This window comes from Aethina tumida, chromosome 1 (genome assembly GCF_024364675.1).
Source record: "Aethina tumida isolate Nest 87 chromosome 1, icAetTumi1.1, whole genome shotgun sequence".
Lineage (NCBI taxonomy): Eukaryota > Metazoa > Arthropoda > Insecta > Coleoptera > Nitidulidae > Aethina > Aethina tumida.
The window spans coordinates 63,134,579-63,156,651 of record NC_065435.1 but is presented as its reverse complement, the minus strand read 5'-3'; positions in this window follow the sequence as shown (position 1 = coordinate 63,156,651).

Genomic DNA, 22,073 nt, shown 5'->3' with positions numbered 1-22,073 from the left:
AAAATTGCTCTCTCCAAAGCATATTTTGGCCATTGAAATTGGTTATATCAAGTGTGGTAGTTATTGTTATCTACTATCTACATTTATTTAATTACCCAAGGAACTTAAATGGTTAAGCAATTATGTAATAAACAGATAATTTATATATTAATTGATAGGTTAATTATTGGGAACCATTTGAAAGCGTCATCGTCACGTAATACAATTTTATTTTAATGAATTCTTGATTTAGAAGCATGAGCAAAATTATGTAGTCTGCCACCAATAAATAATTATGTGTTTATATACTTTGTTAACTCATTTAGACATGGTGTTAAAAGTAGTATGATCTAAGTGGGTGTAGTATGATCTAAAATATGACAAATAGTCTTAACGAATATAATTTTTTGACTCTTTATATTGTGAAGAATGGGAAAGAGATTGTATTTAAAACAAATATAATGGTTTACGTATATACGTACGTAAGTATATGTTTAAATACATTCTCTTGACTTTTTATAAGGTGATAAAATGATGAAATTTTCATTAAGGTATTGTAAAAGTCCAATTGTATAATACACACACATTCTGAACATGTATAACTGTACTTAACGTGCAATGAACATGCCATATTAAAATGCACGAAACACCGTGCCGGGATTTGGAAGTGGTAGCGCGCCATACAGAAATTAACAGATTTTGTGTTAAACGTTTTATTATTGACGGCCAATGAAATGTCTCGATTAAATTAAGTGAAGAAAACAGCCAGTCATGCCAAAGCAGTTTTATCAACTTATACTTCCAAGCAATAACAACGAACCAGGCAATTATTCATTGATCCGGTTTCAGGTCGGGACGCACGGTTCGACGTGAGCGATTGTATGCATGGTACTGCTATATAATTTTCTATACATACACACCCACAAAACTTTGATCCACCTTGCCGGTCTATCTATAGTTATACATCGTAATATTTCAAAATGGTGGATAGGAAAAAAAAAGATAGCACTCACCCTAATATTATGTTTTTATTCGCTAAGTATTACCTGTATGGCGCTTTTTTATTGGGGGACATGTTTTGCCAATCATGAAATTTCAATTTATATTAAGACTTTTGTTGTGTTATTATAAATAATCGCTCATGTTCGATTCATATTTTTTATAGAAATATTACATCTACTGTCTATTCCATAGATTGATCTCTGGAATATTAAGAATTTTTTTACCAACCTGACAATTAAAATTTTATCCGGATGCACTACGAAAAACTAAAAAACAGAAATCATTGGGTGTATGTTACACAACATGGTAAAAAATTTGTGATTTTCTATATCTCTATAAAAATAATTATCATTTTAAATAAAAAAAATCATTGGATGTAATTATGAGGTCGACGAGACGGGGGGTCGAGTTGAAGTTGTAGAACAATATTTGTAGTATTGTAAAAAGAGAAATTTTATTTAATATTTCTTTTGAATGAGTCAAAATTTTCTCACAAAAGAAGGCAATGTTATAAAACGATTTTACAAAGGCCACTACATGGCACAGTGATAAATTTGTTCTTCTCTATGTGTCTATAAAGATAAGCATCATTTTGTAATAGAAAAATCAATTAATGTAATTATGACGCCGACACTACAGGGAATAGGGATAATCCTTCCGGGTTCTGAATTTCTGAAAGGACTAAGAGTTTATTTGACATTCGGAAAATAATAAAATGCATCTGAAAAATTATTTTATTTATCAATAATTTCTATTCAAAGAAAAATTTATCACTTATATCAAAGAGTAGTGACAGAAGGACATAAGATATTACACTTCGGTCTTAATCGATAGTGACAATTGTAGAACAAGATTATTGTCTTAATTAAAATATCTTTTAAATGAGCCAAAATTAACTTTCAAAAGAAGCCAGTGTTTTAAAACCATTTGACAATACATTATTTTCTATGTGTCTATAAAGATAAATATTTTGCGATAGAAAAAACAATGAATGTAATTGTTTTGCTGATGAGACAGGGGTAACAGTAATTTTTCCAGACCCGGAATTTTTTGAAGGGACAATAGTACAATTGAAATCCTAAAAAATATAAAACATTCATCTGAAAAATTATTTTATTTTCTGTAGATTCCATTCTTAGTCAAATTTGTCACTTTTATCAAACAGTAGGGGCAGGGGGGCATGAGATATTACCCCTCGGTCCTAATTTTCTTTCGATTCGTCGATTGCGGCAATTATAAAATAATATTATTTTATCTTAAAAGGAATAATCTTACAAAGGAAGGCAATGTTTTAAAACGATTTGACAAAGATCAGTACATGAGATAGTGATAAATTTGTTCTTTTCTGCCTATAAAGATAAATATTTTGTAATAGAAAAGTTAATTAATATAATTATAACGCCGAGGACACAGGTGGTAGGAGTAATGTTTCAGGGTCCGGAGTTTCATGAAGGGACAAGGGAATAATTGAAATCTAAAAAAATTAAAACATTCGTCTGAAAAATTATTTTATTGGTATTGATTTTGTTGTAAGTCAAATTTATCACTTTTATCAAGTAGTAGGAGCAGGGGGTCATAAAATATTACTCGGCCCTAATTTTATTTCCTCGATTTCAGCAATATTATTATAACTTAAAATATGTTTTAAATATCAGACGAGAAAAGAGTCCAGGTGATTCCTCCATGTCCAGAGTGTCTGAGGGGATAAGAGTTTAGTTTAATAAGTGAAATCCTGAAATCCCGAAAAATTAAAACATTGTTTTGAAAAAAATATTTTGTATATCTGGAGTATATTGTGAATTTAGTAGAGGGCATAAAAAGTTACACCTGGTTCTTCATTTTCCCTTGTTGATTCCGGCAATTGTAGAAAATATTACTTAAAACATGAACAAGTTTTGCTGTCATCCTAATGCGAGTTTAGTAATTTATCGTTTTTTGGTTAAGAATAAGAAATATCGTTGCTCTAACAACTCATGTTGGGTATTAATCCGGATGATCAATGATTGCCAATTATCTACTGTTTTCAAGATGAAACTAGTTGCGAACCGTAACATCGATGCACATCGGTTAATATCAAATTAAGATCGATTTGACAGATAAAATTTTATAAGAAAATTGTATAACATTTCTGGTAAATATGGGTTTCCCAAATACTTAAGACCAAGTGCTCTCCGTCCATTTGGTTGATTTTTTGTTGGATCCGATCCCCGCGTGTAGTCTTTCAAATTTTTGGTTACGCGCAGTCTATAATTTTACCGAAAATCCATTAAAAACCGTGCCATTGTAAAATTTTATGTCGGCGGCGGGATTCCGTAATTTTAATAAGAGCGCACAAAAAAAAATACTCTCCATGCTGAAAGTTGTGCAACCGCTCCTTCTAGAAGTTAATCCTGCAGTTCCTTTTAACATAAGATTCGAAAACAAGGCACGTTTACTTTCAAGATTACCATAATTTCGTTAAAATCGATTATAAACCACGGTGTTTGATATCAAGTACGTCATTAACGTAAAACGTATGTTTAGGATTGCGATGTCGGTCCCAGACTATGGCATTATGTTGTTTATAACTTTTTGTTAGAACTCTATTTCAGAGATAATCGTGGTATTTTACAACATTTTTGTGATAATGCTCTGGCGAAGTGACCGGAAATTTGCATGGGGACGCGCGATATTAAAATTTTAAATTCTATCGAAAAACGTTTCCATTTAAGGACCAAATGGAAGTCTATAATAATAGATTGTCCGGCGCGGTGCGACTAGACAAAATCGACGATGACTTGAATTTTTAATTTATGCAAATTGCTGAACTTGTAAAAATTATAGTTATTTGACGAACAATCTTTAAATGGAGTCATTTAGTTTGGTCGTGATAAGTTTACAGGATTTTGAGGAGACCTGTTAGAGAAAGTTAATAACCTAGTCAAATTTTAATCAGTTTACCATATTAACTATAACTATAAATTAATAAAAACCTAAAAAATTGGCTCACTCATTTTTATAAAAAACAAGCAGCCTCAAATTATATAAAAACGTTACCAAAAAACAGTTAAATAAATACAAAAATGCTAAAATAAAATATTATGTATGCTTAGTTATTACAACAATTGCATGAATATATTTTAAATAACGACACTTTAAAGATTTGTTTTTATTTTTCTATGAAACTATATTATATTGAATAATATTTTATTATGATACTGAATAATAAAATTTTGATAAAAAATTTGTATTTTATAAAAAATTTAAATTCCAATTCAATCATAGACGTTATTAAAACATAATTAATTAATTCTTATAAATTAACCATATTTATTGAAATTCTTTGTATTCACTAACATGATATTGAAAGTAATTTATTCAACAGAATACAATTTTTGATTATTTAATATTTTAGTATGTTAATGAATAATTATAATATTGCTATTAATTTACAAATTTAAGTTTTTTAAACATTTTTTTTTTATTTCCAGTTACACCATATTGTAACTTTTACTTGTTTTTTAAATATTTATTCCTACACAGTTTATAAAAAATGCTGATAATATTGAAAGTAATTTTTTTATACAATATAAATTTAAGTGTTCTTATGTGTGTATGTATGTATTAGGTACTTGTTTGTTGTTTAACATTTGGTTATTTTATTAATTAATTAAAACGTTCCAGATCAAACATAGATAATATAGAGATAATAATACATAATTATTAATATTCCCCGTATTCAATATTTTACTTTTGTTATGTTAATAACTGGTATATTACTGAATTTACAAATTTAAAAATTTATTTCAAATATCTTTAAAATAAATTAATTCTTATAAATATACCATATTTAATTATTAATTTTCTATATTTAAAGTTTAAATATCTATTTTATTCTTAAAATATTTGGAAATAGTTTGTGTAATGTTTTGAGTTATTGAGTAATTAGAAAATTACTAAATTTACAAATTTATATGTTCTAAGAAAATATTTTAAACTTCCAGTTACTATTAAGATAAATTAACCTTATAAATACGATATTCTCTGTATTCAGAATAACAAATTTATTTTTTATTTTAATTCAGTTCTAGATAAAGCATAAGCAAACATTATTAATTCTTATAAATTTTCTATAATAATCTATTAATTACAAATTCCATGCATTTAGAATTTTCTTGTTGATCCAAATAAATATCTATTTCTATAAAATGTTGATATATTAAATTTAATTTATTTCAAATAATTTATGTTATTGAACATTCAATTTACAATTTTCAAGAAGAAATACTATTAAGATAAATAATTTTTATAAGTTTATTTTTTTATTTTTAATTTTAAGTATACAAAATTTTATTTAACAGTTTCATAAGTTTGTTAAATCTTTCCTTCAAATCTTAACAGTTAATATAATTTTTAATAAATAGAATTCATTTTTTGATGATTTAAATATATATTATTATATATTACTTTCGATTATGGTTGTGTAATATTGACTAATTACAAAAATTATATATTTACAAATTTATATTTTTTAAATTCCAATTCAAACAGAGATATTATTAAGATAAATCTTCTAAATACGACATATTTAATTATTAATTCTGTGATTAATTTATTTAAAATAGTATATACTTTTTTGTTAAGATTAAATTAATTCTGATTGATTATTATACACCAAATACTTTTATTATGCACTTATCTATAAGTAACAAATTTTGACAACATTAATTTAAGTAAATGATGAATAAATGTTGATTATATTGTGTGACAATTTTAAAAATTAAAATATTAGTTACATTCTCTGACTAAACTTGAACAAGTTATAAATGACAGAATGATCAGCATTCGGAAACATTTCAACATTTTTATTTATTTTTAACCCACATATTTTATTAAAAACTTTTTACAAAGTGATTATAAATTGAGCAATAACATTAATTAGCAATAAACTGTGCATTATTTTTTATACATTTATATAATTAGCCTAATTGACACGATTTTGCAATTAATTGAACCGTACGACATAATTTTGTAATTGATATAAATCGTAAATACAAACGTGTCAAGAGTGCGCGCATAAAATTTAGAAAGTCTAAATTAATCAACGAAACCGACGTTTATTAATCTTTTTTTCTTACAATTCAGGATTTTTAAGTAATATGTGAATTTGTCCTTGGCATTCTGTTTGTTTAACAGACAAGAATTAATCATTGTTTTGCATATAATCATCGCAATAAAACGGCTTCATGCATATTAATAATTTTTTGTGATTAAGATTTTTGTACAGAATTCCGAAGCGTTCTAATATTACATGTCGGTGTAGTAATTACTAGGTTCGATCGGCTCAATTAATCAAATTTATGGAAAAACTACTGAAAGTGTAGCTTTCAGAAGCTCCATAATTATAGTGAAACCGGGTATTTTTACATCAAAAAACTTATGTTAATTAATGCAAATGATTTTAACTCGAGGACAGAAAAAACAAAATATTTTAATAAACATGAGTATCTAAGTAGCACGTTAAAAATCGCTGGTTTATTTTATTTCTTGACTTTTGAATATTTTAATAATAATAATATGGGATGCGCTGGCGCCACAAAATAACACTACAATGAATGACTCATTGTCTAGACGAAAAATCTTCATTCACTTCTTTGTGCCGTTCAACATCTTCAATCATCATTGCAGTAAATGAAATTACACAGTGACTCTTCAAAAGCCATATTCATTAAAGTCTACAATGTTACTTGTATGCACACTACTTAATAACTATTTTTACGGTACTAAATTTTATTCACCTAATTATATTTTTATTTTGCATTTAGTTTTTTTGCTTACCAAATTGTATATGGCCGTGTTATTTTAAATGTGTACAAAAAACTACAAAGGTAACTGTAACGGAATTATTGTTCCGATAAATTATATATCCTCATTGGAAATTATTGTTGAATTGTTATTAGGATAAATATTAACTAACTATATATATTTTACCACTGCCACATACTGTGAAAATCGTCATACAATTATACTCGTGAAATATTAAATTTTATTATTTTAGCAATCGTGACGAAGCGTTGATTTTCTCGAAAAGTTAATATGATATGTGCATTGAAGACGAGTATGTTTTCAAAGCTTATTTTACTTAACAAAATGATATTATTAGCAGAAATGATATTTGTTCAAAATACTCTTTTAAAACCAATTAAACGCTTCTAAGAACAGAATTATTGGAATATTAATTTGAGGAATTATATGAATAATTACGTAATTAAAAAGACATAAACCTATATACATGTGTAACAGAAAAATATATACATTTTTATTAGTACATAAAAAGCTTAATTATTTTTTATGCAGTATTCCAATTTATATTTATTTCTTTCTAAATATTATATCTTATAAATTTTATTATTTAATTTTGTAAAATAATTTAATTGTGTTTCTAGATATTCCTTTTTTTAATAATTATTAACGATTGGCTGAAACATACAGAGCCGTGTTTTTTATTTATTATTCTATATTAACGTAATATTTCAAAAATTAATGATAAACTTAACGACATAAAAATTGTTTTTTAATTCATTCATTCATTTAATTTAACAGTCAATAAGGAAAAAAACAAATTTTATTACTTATTGACAATTCTGATATTTTGATATATTTATTCTAAGACAACAATAAAAAAATTAAATAAAAAAAGTTAATTCATTTAATTTAGCATAAGAATTTTCATAAATATTAGATATTAATAAATCTATGATCTCACAATCACTCGCTGATTATCTATTATCATTCCATGGTTTACTTGATCAGAAACAATAAATTCCTTAAAAACATGGTATTTTTAATTCAGTCACAAAATACAAAAATTTAATATAAACTAATTTTAAAGGATATGATAAATACCATATTTAACGTAATAATAGCCCTCTGACTAGGTGATTTGGAAACAATTACACGAATATGGTTTTTTGTTGTCTATATTATTCATTAATCGAATGGTAAATAAAAAAATAAATAATTTTTTTATATATATTATGTATTAAATATTTTATAAACGAGACTGAAATTGTCGTTCTTAATAATTTATATATCTCTCTTTTAGGTGTGTATAAAAATTTTAAGCTTTCGTCGCTCATTATTACAATATTATTTTAATTTATTATATAAATTTATATTTTTGTCAAATACCTTTTTAACTGTAAGTAATAATATATAATGGATAAAGGAACAATAATATTAGTCTTTTTATTTAAAAACAGTATTTTGATCTAAATCTCATTGTCAATTTTTTCAAAATATGTAATATGTGACTTCTTTTCTTTTTCTGATACATTTCATATAAAAGAGAATTTTTAGTAGTTAATTAAATTTTGTTTTTCTTTTTTATCTCGTACCAGATATTGTATAATTTACCTCTGATTTGTGTACTGTAATCATTTTCAACAATTTCTATATTTTTTTAGCCAATGAAAAATATATACGCATATTTTTATGCAATATTTAACAATTATATAATTATTCGAATTAGTATTTTAAGTACCAATGCTTTAGATCCTTTTAATTGATCTTTAAAGTATTAAAACCCTATTTTGCAATATCCTGTATAAATAAATTAAAAAACATGATGAAGTCTATTTAATATGTATTACCTACTGTAACGATACACGTAGCAATCAACTTATGCAGATTAAATCGGGACAGATGCTGTTCATACCATTATGAGGGGCATACTAATATATTTCTCACCGTATTAATATGTTCTTTAACTATATTAAGTGTGCATTTTAAATGTTACTCTATGTTCATGTACATCTACTACATATTTAGTATTTACATGTATACTTACAAATCATTACTTTATTTCTCTGTTTATATAATAATATATTTCTCTGAACCATAGGAATAAAGTGTAGGGTATAATAGAAGCTATTTCTGACACCGAATTTGTAGCCAATAATACACAATAAGAAGTTTCTAGCCACTTTTCTCCGCTCTGTGTGAAGTGGTCTGCAAATTTTGGGACAACTTCTGTGCTATATAATATATTCCTATTCCTCGCCGTATAAATATGTTCTTTAACTGTTAATGGTAAGGGTGCATTTTGAATATTACTTTATGTTCACGTATTTACTATACATATTTAGAATTTATATGTCTACTTTAGAAATAATTAATTTAAAAATTTGTTTATAATAGATTTGGTTCAATGGAAAATAAGAATAAACTATAGGATAGAATACTTTTAACACATTTGAACCTTATAACATATAAGTGGAGAATTGATTGGCAAAATTTGGCTCAATAAATTTGCGGCAAATAATACAATAAAGGAAACTTTTATCTATTTGAATACATCTGAAAATTTTAATTGAAGGTGAACTTTGATGTATTACTTACTGCATCCTAATATATTTATCACTGTATTAATATGTTGTTTAACATTTATGTTAAGGGTGCATTTTAAATTATACTGAAAGTTCATATATCTTCTATACATATTTAAAATTTATATGTATATTTAAAACTTATAAATAATTTATTTCTCTGTTTATAATATGTATGCTTCATTGAACGGTAATAAATAAGTTTAGGATGAAATAAAGCTATTTTTGGATCAATAAATTTACTGCCAATTATACACAGTAGGACAATTATAGGCACTTTTCTCCATGTGAATTAGTCTACAAAATTTAGGACAACTTCTGTATACTAATATATTTCTCATCGTTGTTCTTTAACTATTTATATTAAGGGTGCATTGTAAATTATACTGCGTGTTCATGTATCCTACTATACATATTTAGATTTTATATGTTATACTTAAGACACACAAATAACAATTTTCTGTTTATAATAAGTATACTTCAATAGACAATAAGAATAAAGTGTGGGAAAGAATATAAGCTATTTTTGGATCAATAAATTCTCAGTCAATAATATATAATATAGTTACTTTTCTTCTCTCTGCATGAAATGGTCTGTAAATTTCGGAACATTTTTAGTATGTGCCGTTTTTTCATAGCAAAAACGTTGAAAATATCGTAAAATTTGTATTTCTAAAATTCTCCAATTTTCCTCTCCGTCGCACTATTCTTCCGACATTTCAGACCTGTCGTCAATGCAGACATTAGAAACGATGAAGGGTGAACTTCGTTGGTCGAACATTCACACTAGCGATGACACGATACGTCTTGCATAATAAAATGTTATATAGAAATAATTAGTCGAAATTAGCATATTAATACACCCGTGTGGTCTCACAATGCTAATAAAATTGTAATTACATCTTTTGTTTTTTGCTATATTATTATTATTACACGTCCAGTTATAAAACTTTACACATAGCTAGTGGAGCTTTTCTATTTCGCGTGAATTCGAATCGAGACCGGGCGCTGTTATTAACATTTTTTATTGCGGCAGCGAAACACACACCGACGTCGGCCGTAATGAAACCTTAAATACGACCGACTTTGTAATTATTCTGCATTTGCATTCGTTTTTGCCTTATCTAAGTTTATAGATGGCTGATACTGCCTGCCCTGGCTTCCAACTTTTCTACGATTGTGGTTTTATTTGGACGGTTTTCCGGTAATGGGGCCCTGACATGGAACGGTGGGATGACTGTTCTCAAACTTTGCCATAACCTTAGGGATGTGGCGCTTCGAGTTTTATGTTATTTTGGGTAAATGGCAAATGGAAAATGAAATGTGCATGGAAACTCATTACTTTTATAGATTATCTAAATTTAGCATTCCACGGTCGTTTTCATTATCGATGAATTTACGAGAAATATGTGAACTGTGAAGTAGACACAATTTAAAATATAAAATGAGTGTACTTGAAACTTTAAATAATTCGGCAGCAAATAATAGATAGGTATTAATATATTTTATTAGACACTCATTTGAATAAAGTATTCATTTCTATCACATAAGCATCTATATAATATTCATAGATCATCTATATGATATTAGAAATTTTAAATAAATAGACAACTATGGAACTATATATATTTTATATTGTGTACTATAATATTGTGTATTGTGTAATATAACTTTTTTTATTTTTGTACATATTAAAATATACAATCTGTATAAATTAAATTTGTTATATTTATTAAAATTGTAATTATTATTATTATGTTATAATAAGATATTAAACAACGTTTTATTAAGAATTTAATAAATATTAGAAACAGTTAAAAAATTGACACTTAGTAAAAATAATTATTTCAGTTTTGACATTTTAAGAACAACGATTAAGGATTTTAAGAAAAATAACAAAAATAAGATATTTCTTATATATAGATTGTCTTCGAATCAAAGTAAAAAATTGAACAAAATCTCATTCATATCTTGAATGTAATCAATGAGTATTATTAAATTAACAAACTTATGAGTTATATTTTAAATTTCGTTTTATTTTCATTTTTTAATCACTATTTCATGTTTTTTAATAAAAAATCAAAATTTTTATGTTAATATAAGGATGTAGAAAAGTTGAAGTAATGATTTTAAATTTTATGGTGACAGAATAATGTTATTATTAAAATAAATTTAAAAAAAATAATTTTCCAACGGCAAAGATATTGTTTCGCATTAATTATTTGTTTTCAATTTTTCAGTTTGTTCTTTGAAAAATCTTAATAATTTCAGTAATTTTATTAATACTTTACTTATTAACATAGTTAATTCTTAATTGTTTTTTCTTTAGTTCTTGAATTCTAAAGTCAAAAAATTACTTAAATTATCATTTTATATGATTTTTATTTCAAATTTTTATATTTTTTATAAAGATAGATATGGTAATTAAGATACAATTAAAGAAATTAAGTGAGTATACAAGTTATTTTATGATATTGTGTAAATTAAACAGTTACTAAAATTGAGTTGATTATAGTGCGTTTATTTAAATTTCAGTTCAGTTAAATAATTAATATGATTTTTTCTCAATTAAATTAATTTGACAATAAAATAAATATACACACATACATAATATGTTTTACAAAGTAAGCTTATTTATTTTATTTATTAATAAAAGTTTAATCGCCGGATTTATTCTAATCTAACTAATGTTTTTGGTATATGAATAAAATGAAAATAAATGTTATGTTAATCAATGACGGATACTTCAAATTTATTTCAAATATAATTTGTATTAATTATGTCTGTCAACTCTAATGTGCCTGTATTCTTTTATGTCATCACCCACATTTTATCTAAGTAGCTGACAACATTAATTATTGTTTAAATAAAACGAAAATAAATATTATATAAATCAATAAAGTATATTTTGAATTTAATTGTATTAATTATGGTATGACAGTTCTTAGTTAAAAAATGTGTGTGATAGTTAAATGTAAAATATATCTTATATTCTACTTTATGTAAAATAAATTATGACATAGTTTATCATTTTTTATCAACGTCACAGTGCAGAAAACATGCAAAAACTATTTGTAAACTGGTTAATTAGTATTTTACTCATTTCTCACATTTTATTCAAGTAGCTGTGGGCAAAAATTGTTATTTAAATAAAATTAAAATAAATTTTATATTAATCATTGAAGTGTTGTTTAAATTTATTTGAAATGTAATTTGTATGTGTATGTAAATCTAAGATAGACCTATATTTTATTTTGTGTAAAAATAAATTAGAGATGCTTTATCACTTTTTTATCAACGTAACAGGGGAGAAATAAAAAAATATTTGTAAACTGGTGAACTTATTCTTCAGTTATTTCCTATATCTAAGTGAGAACATAAGTTATTGTTTAAATAAAATGAAAATAAATATTATAATCAATGAAGTTTACTTGTATTAATAATGTATGTCAGTCCTAAGGTGAAAAAAGTGTGTGACAAACTAAATCTAAAACAGAACTATCTTCTATTTTATATAGAAATAAATTATGAGATGCTTTATCATATTTTATCAACGTAACAGTGGAGAAAACGTGCAAAAACTATATTTAGACTGCGTCAGTCATCTCCCACATTTTATCCGAGTAGTTGAACAACATTTATGAAGAAAATAAAATTAATTTTTCTATAACCTTTTCCATGGTTGTCTCGTTCGATAGTTTCAACATACTTACATCCCATACCCATTAATTACTGTTTACGTATAATTGTCGAACGGATGCAAGTCCTACTTTTTTACATACACATAGGTATCAACAACGGTGCCGACATTTAATGAATCGCCTGTTAAAATTACCGACTTCTTTTACACGTCGTCCACACCACACGTCTCTGTGTGTGTGTGTGTATGTGTATTGAAATTAATGCATAAAAATCGTGATGCCCCACCCAGACGTCGTCCTCGTAGCCAATGGAAATTATGCACAAAAGGACGGGATTATCAAAGCAGCCACAGACGGCCGTTATTATAGGTTAAGATCCGTCTATAAATATGTATGATCCAGGCGAACACGCTATACACACCACCGTGTCGGTGCCTGTTTTCTCTGTTTTCTCTTGTGTATGCCGCATTCGTATCTCGATTTCATGTAAATCGATGTTTTATTCTTGTTGGGTCGGGAGAGGAAGATATTAAGTGTTCCTGTGGTGCTAAATATTGTTGTCTGATAATTAACTTGATGTATATAGCGGAATCGGGCAATATAAAGAAAAATGCCTTTATAAATTATTATTGTTGGGTTATTGCACTTCTGAAGGAAATTTGTCGTATAATGGGTCGAAAGGAATTTACTTTGCTTTTTTCTTTGATGATGTGATAATTTGTCTTTACTAAAATGTCAATAAAATTTTACGAACTTTTCAAAAACACATACACTTTATTTTAAATCTATAAAAAATGTTACTTTAAGATAAGAAGTATAAATGTCTGTCGAAAATTTTATCTAGCATATTTACATACCTTTTAATTTGAATAGTCTGAAGTGAATTAAGTATTCAAGTATTTAAAATTTACAATTCTTTATAATTAAATGATTATTTATTGTTATGATAATTACACATTGAAATTCGAGTACTGCAATTTTTTTAATTACACATGTATATTTAAATAATTTTAATGACGTAAATGTTAGCAATTTTAAAAATAATTCTAAACAATTTTTAATTACTCAAAAAATTGACAAAAACAGAAGTATACATTTTTATTAAATTTATAGAATTAAATTACTTATATTAATTTAATTCTGTAAATTAAATTTTAGTAAAATTTCTTTTTTTAAATTAAAAATTCAATATGCAATTTTACTAGATACAAAATAAAATATTTGATATATTTTTGTTATTAAGGTGTTGAAAACAAAACGTCCCAAATGTCTCATATTTCAGATATAGAAACAATTTTGTCAGATATAATGAAAAAACTAAAAATCTCTCAAATTTTTCGTCACATCATTGCATCTTCTTGAAGCTAACAAAAAATTATTTTTATTCATATCAAAATTGAAAGCAAATAAATTAAAATAATAATAAATTTTGCTAGAAAAATAAATTAGTAAAATTTGCAATATTTTTAAAAGATTGGAATATGTTTTGTGAGAACCATAAAATTGGTTAGAATTGTGGATGTCTATATGATTCTGAAAAATATTTGTTTTGGCCCATTCTTATTAATTATTGTTTACAAATTTTTTTTTTTCATATCTTTTTTCTTGAAATTATAATCTTTTTATATTTGTCTTGCAAAAAAGACTAATTTACATAATTCAACATAAGATTTACTTTCAGCTAATTATTAATTTTATGTTTTATGAGTAATTGTTATTTTTAAAATTAATAAATATGGGCAAAATAGAAATAATTAATTGTCACAATTTATTGTCAACAATTACAACCAATAAGAATTTAATAAGTGTTAAAAAAAAATTAATAGCTATTAACACTATTAAAACTATTGTGAAAACCAAAAATTTCAAAAAGATTCAACTTTTTATGATATTGTATAAAATCCGTTTACATGGGATAACAGAATTTATTTTTAAATTTCATGTGTAACTTTCAGAATAAACCTGATACAAGTAATCAAAACTTTGACACATTTTCAGTCTTCCAATCTTAATGGACAAAGATTATCCATCTGAAATTAGATTTAACAAATAAACTCACCTAAAACACAACCACTCACTTTGTAGAAGTTTCGTAAACACTGAGTGTATAATATATAAATATAAATTAGTGTTGCTGAAAATATGTTAATATGGGTAAAAACGAATTAAAATTCTTCCAATTACTTATTTCTCATATTGACATGTGAAAATTTATTTTACTTAAATTTGCCCATATGTGTTCCGTTAGTGTCTAAATTAATTAGTCAGATTATAAAACTAAAATAAGCGTTTATTGGATCAATATTGTATTTCCCATTTTTAGAACATTTAAGTACATTTTAATCTAATTTGTTTTATAAAATTCTAGTTGAAAAATAGAAAAAGTATTGTCTGTTAGACACGAAAAACAAATTCAACTACAAACTATTACACTACAAATACCCTAAACCAATATTTAACTTGCACCATATTATTTGTATTTCCTCTATCATTCGATGTACGCCACCCGATAAGTAATTTTATTTAAAAAATTAATGTCATCGATGGCTTGCCTCGTAAATATTTGAGAACATTTATTAAATTATAAAAATTGCGCCGCTTCCTGGAAACTTACGTACAATAATTACAAAATCCACCATTTAATCCCGAAACTACGAGTTTTCGTGGAATCAATAGAAGAGGAAAATTAATGGGAAGCAATATTGTAGTAATTGCTATAAAACCAAGTACCATCTAATAACATGGATTTACCATCATAAACAGTAACTTAGAAAAATTAATTATTTATTCACACAACTCGGACATCTGCCGACAGACTTTGTCATTTCCTACTTTATTATTAACATATATATGTTATTAACTATTTTAATTCCAAAACATAATGCAACCGCAACTGAACAAAGAACACTTGCTGACCGCACACGAATTATTATACGGCGCGTATGAAAACCGAAGAAACAAGATGTGAATTTTTAAAATTCCGATTTTATAACGTCGCAGCTTCGTTTTAAGCCAACCCCTAGTGTTTTTAACACGAATGGCAACCTATTCGATTAAATTACCTATCATTTGAGGCCTCAAAGGATAGTTGTCATTTCAAATTAAACAGTTGGGGTGGTTGAGGGTGACTTTGGGTAGAAGTAAAATTTGTAAAATTAACCAAATGTTGCCCCAAAAAAATCAAAATGCCTAACGTTTTATTTGTGCATTGTATGTTTGTATTTGAAGAGTTTTCATGTTTTATTATATTATTTATTAAAAATAATTTAAGAAAAGTAAGCAGTCAAAAAATATTAATTAATTTTTTTATTTATTGATAATATTCATGTACTGAATCATTTATCCCCTTTGAGTATATAATGAAGATATTTCAATTCTTTAAAAACATTTTAAAAAAAAGTTTTTTTGATAATATTTATGTATTTAAATTTAATAAAAAGATGAAGCATGATATTTTTTATTTAAAAAACATCATTATTATTTCAAAAATACCGAATCGAATAAAAAATAATATCTATGATATGCAAAATTTTTTATTATCTCTTTTTTCTACTGATGCAGTCCATTTCAATTTGGAACGAATATTCTAATATTATTTGAATTAGTTTGAAAAAATAAATAATTGAATAATCAAAAAAATTTTTTAATAATATGCGTGTATTTAAATAAACATAACCCTATCCCACTTTGAGCGATGCCAAATTCACAAGAACTTTATTTATTAAAAATATGACCCATTAATTTTTCTTTTCATTATATTTGAACAAGAAATCATATTGGAAACTCTCTAATAAAAAAATAATTTCTATGATATGCATAGAATTTTTTATTGTCCACCTTTTCACCTAATGTACAGGATGTTTCTTCAATGATGGATAAGGTCTCCATACTGAAACAGGCATCTTTATTTTGGAACGAAAATTCTAATATTAAAAATACAGTAAACTTGTATTAAAAATAATAGTTTGAAGAAATTAAATTTTTAATAAGATTATTTGATAATATTCCTGAATTTAAATATTTAATATCTTTAACTGAAATTTATTCGCAAATGTAGAATCATATTTATAGTAATTTTTTTCGAAAAAGGATATATTTTAGTTTATTATTTTCGTCAACGTATATTTTTTTCCAGTCATATTGGTTAATTTCTTAGTAATATTACAATTATGTGACAAACAATTAGTAAGTATAAACAATTCTTATGTAATTTTATTGAAAAAATACAATTTTTCAGCATTAAAATCAAAATTAATAGATATTGTTTAATCATTATTTGTTTTCAATGATTTCATAAGTGATATTTTTCTTACAATTTTGTTTGGTGTATGCTAAAATAATTTGAAGTCCATGTCAGTACTATACTGACTTATAACTTCAAAAATTGATATGTAAATATAAAATAAAAATTATAAACTCCTACACCTTGGTTTTGACATTTTTTATGCAATAGTCATTTAAACTTAAATTCGTATTTTTTTTTTACTAACAGGTGTTAAAATTTTGTAACAAATTGTTGAAAGTACAACATTCACTATACAAATTGACCTTTAAGGAGTTTATTTTTATATATTAGACATTCTGATAGTAAGACTCTCGGCTAAAAACACACAGTATACTCCCTGTCATTGATGTATTATATCAAATAATTTAGAAACAAAAAGCTCTTGTTACGTATAACCAGTTCTAATTTTGTTTAATTTATTTTCATCTCGTAAATTTATTTAATCATATTTACTTCTGAAGTAAAATTTTAAAAATTTCAACTCATCTGCATCATTGCAATTCCGAGTGGCCATAGTTTTCGATACGTTAATCCCGCCGCTGGCATTTTAATGCGACAAAAGTATCACAACCTGTTATGTATGAATAACTTCATCTAAGAAAAAGATAATTTCGTCGAGTTAAAGAAATCACTGTAAATTGTATAATGATAGCGTTAAGAATCATTTGTTCGCGGTATTACAAATAGCCGTAACTAAATTGTGGTAAGTTATTATAATTGAACCGTACAAGAAATCTCGTATTTTGATAAATCTGCATTTATTTTATGCCGTCACTTTTTTCTTTTGATCAGGTACATTTTCCGAATAACGCGCACCTGCAATATCCACAACCAGTCAATGAAGAACGCATTTTTCAGGGAAAGGAAAAAAATGAAAGACCGAGGCATCGAACCCCCTTATTATTTATAGATTTGTGTCGTTTCCGAATCCCGAAACCGTCCTGAATGAAATCAAATTGACTAAAAGGGACGTACTACTAAGTCATTAAGTTTTATTGTTGCCGACACTAAACGGCTTTTTAATACAAGTCCTTTCACAACTCGTAGGCTGCATTCGACTTTTTCCTTTTATTAATGTGCTAATTATGTTCTTGTTAGCATTCCAAACTAAGTCACTTCGATAATGAACAGTTTGCTTTTCGATTTTAAGTGCGTTCGATTGGAAAAAGGAGCAGGCGAAACTTACTGACGATATTTTTAAATTTTAATTATATGTATCACCTAATTGGCGACTAAGTAATGGCGATATTATGTCTAATTAAATATTAATTTCACTTGATGTTTTTTTTCTTGTTCAAAGAATATTTAATGTGTTTAATGACGGCATTCATTAAAACATTGTATGATATGAAGTTTTGACTTTTTATTCGAGGTGAAATGAAAAAGTGGTACCATGAAATCGTATATAAATAGTTTTATACTTAAATGATAAAAAGTTGATATTTTTGGTCACCACCGTGCAGGGTGTGTCAAATTTGTTGTTTTTTATTGCTATTGCTTGTCAGAGCAGATTTCGGAAAGTTAACAGCTATTTGATTCAATTTATTCTGTCAACCCTAAAAACACAAAAGGTATTTTTTATTATAAGTAAAATAAAATACTTCTCCATTATCGGAAGTAGCAACATTGGTTTTAAAATTTTGAAAAAATAAAACATTTCAAGAATTTAGTAAAATGTTAAAGTATCAAATTTTCAATTATATAAATCATATTTATTATTATTATTAAATTAATTTATTTTAATAATGTTTTTGATAATAACAATTAAGTAGTTTTTTGTGTCTAGATATAAAATATGAACAAGATTTTAACAAATTCAGTAATTTAATTCAATTAAAAATTTATTTACGAATTTTTTATATATATCATATTATGCTAAGACTGATTCAAAGGTTATTAATTGTCATTAATAATTCTAAATTTTGTGAAGCAAATATCACTTAAAGATTAATTCAGTTCAGTTTAAACCTTATTATCATTTCACTCTATATTTTGCAATCATTTATCACTTATAATTTACAATAAATCACCAAAAATGATATTTATGATATTGAAATTTATTACAAAATGTTTATTTTATAAATACTTTGATTTGATTTGATGGGTATCATCTAAAAAACAGGTTTACATTTCTCATAATCTGCTAAAATGCTAAAATTGAGTTGTCAGTTTCAAAAGTGCTGAATTGATGAATCATTTGCATATCTGATCATTTCAGAAATTTCAACTAATAAGCCATTCTTGTCCTAGGTAAATAAAATATTTTCAATTTTCAGATGTAGAAATATTAATTGAATTTGGAATATAATTTAGAAAAAATCTAACATTTCAAAAATTTTATAATGTGCTAAACTATTAAATTTAAAGATAATTTTTCAATTATATATCACATTTAATATTGTCATTATATTATTTTTAATAATGATTTTGACAATAATATTTGAAATAGATATTGATTCTGTTTCTATATTGAAATAACTAAATATAGAATAACATTTTAACAAATATTAAAAAAATTGCATAATTCAATAAAAAATTTATTTGTGAATGTTTTATGTATAATATTGTATTATACTAGGATTGATATTGATATTTCTTACAAAATGTATATTTTAGATTACTTGACTTTTTGTTGTCGTATAATTGTATCAAGTTTATATATTATTTCGAAATGTGCCTTAAAAAAGCTCAGACTTCTAGATCTGGTAAATATAAGAAGTTGTTTATATCTCCAAAAAATATCATATTGAAATGTGGTATGCGACAATCAATGTTTCAGAAAATTTGAATGAATCTTTCTTAAAACTTCTATATTCATGAGATTTTCAATATCTTCTTTCATTTTTTCCCTGATTAAATTAATAATACGAGAAAAAATAATTTGGTACAAAGATATGCTAAACGATTGTTGTTTGACGCATTAAAGCACAAAGATGTTCAAGAACTGCTAAAAACACAAGCATAAAAATGTCATAAATTTTTTAAATTTTGGTTGCGCCATTTCTCACAAATCTTCCATCAATAAAAGAGATATGTTAAAATATATGTTTTGTGTTTATATTTCCAAACTAGTGATTTTAAGAGTGAATTTGAATGTACAATGCAATTAAATTTTAATTTTTATGGATATTAAACCAGCACAAAATTTAACATATAAAATTTAGAAAATTATTTAAGTTACAAAAATTTAAAATAATGCCTTTTTTAGGGCAAAAAATTATCTAAATTTATCAAATTTTTATTCCAATATTTATTTATAATCTTGTAATAAGTCCATAAATTTGTTGAGGAAGAAAAGAAGGAAAGTGCAAACGGGTCGATTGATATCTACATTTACATTCCGAAACGATCTCGACTCACACACCCATCTAGGCAAACTAAAAAGAAAATAATTAGGGCATTAGCCGAATGAAAAGGCAAATATCCAACAGTGTCGGTAACAATAAAATTTAATGACGTAGTAGTGCGCGTCCCTTAAGCCAATTTGGGTTCATTCAGGATCCGTGCGGAGAGCACGCAGCGAGAGCGAGAGGATTTGGGCGTTCGGCGGGCGAAGGGCATCGCCACAAAGGCCAGAGAAAAGGCCCATTGAGCCCGAAAGCAGCGGAGTGGCATCAATCGGGGGCACGAGGCGCCATAGGCGGACAGACGTCGATTTCGGCCACCGCTAATTACAATCATTTCACCGCCGCGTCTCTCTGTGTGTCTCTGCGTCCCTCTCCTCCGTCCGCACCGCCGCTCCGCAGCGCCCTTTTGGCTTGCTTATTGTATCCGCGCCGGGATATGGGATTTTTATGTGGTTCTAATGACACTACCTGTAGGTTGTTATTACGGCCCGGTCTCCATCAGTTCGAATTAGTTTTCAGGTAACGTGTTGTGATGTAAAAGTCGTACTTGCGACTTGAAATTGTTAGGCGGAAAGAGGGACCAAACAAATCTTACATCTGACAATGAATTGATGGAATAGTATGTGGTGACCTTTCTTTGAGACGCACGCAGATAAGCTTTATCCTGGTGTTTTAATTGGCATGATTTCGCTTATTAAGAACAAGGTTTACGACGATGAAAGCTGTTCTTAATTACCGTTAACAATTGAAGCCCTTGAACTAACGTCACAAATTATTTTGATAAATCACGTCGTAAATAATAAAAGTTTGTTTAGTTTTTGCGTTGCATATTTAGACGCTTTCAAGGGATCGCAATGTTATCGTCGATTATGGTTTCATCATCATTTACTTTCAAATTTGATTTAATTTCCTATTCAATCTCTTATAGTGGAATGCAGACACTAAATATATAGTCAGTTATAAACAAATTAAGTAAAACACACAAAGAATCGAAGAGGTTATTCCACCAGAATGTACCAATGCTCTCTACGCTGAATCTATTAATTAGTTTGTCAGAAGAGTTTAAGTGGTTTATGAAGTAAGAAATCAAAAATTACGAAAGGGTCTTGAATAAGTGAATAGATCCGGGAAACATTTACCGATAAATCATTAATCCGTTAGGTGGCAGCATTGATGGATTCGCGTGATTGGACAGTTTAATCTACAGCGCCTGGCCATCGTCAATTATTTATTGCAATTATGGAGGGTGCCCTTTTTAAATCGGACAACAGGGTAATGGACATCATTACACTGACATGTACCGAAACAAGAAAATTCCCTTATCCTCCTTTTAATATTTTACGGTTCCAAGTATCAAACTACTATGGCTTTTTTATTGATAAATCGAATTGGTTTCAAGGAATTTTTCGAAGTGGGCAAACAGTACTTAGCATGACTATTGCCTCATGTCATT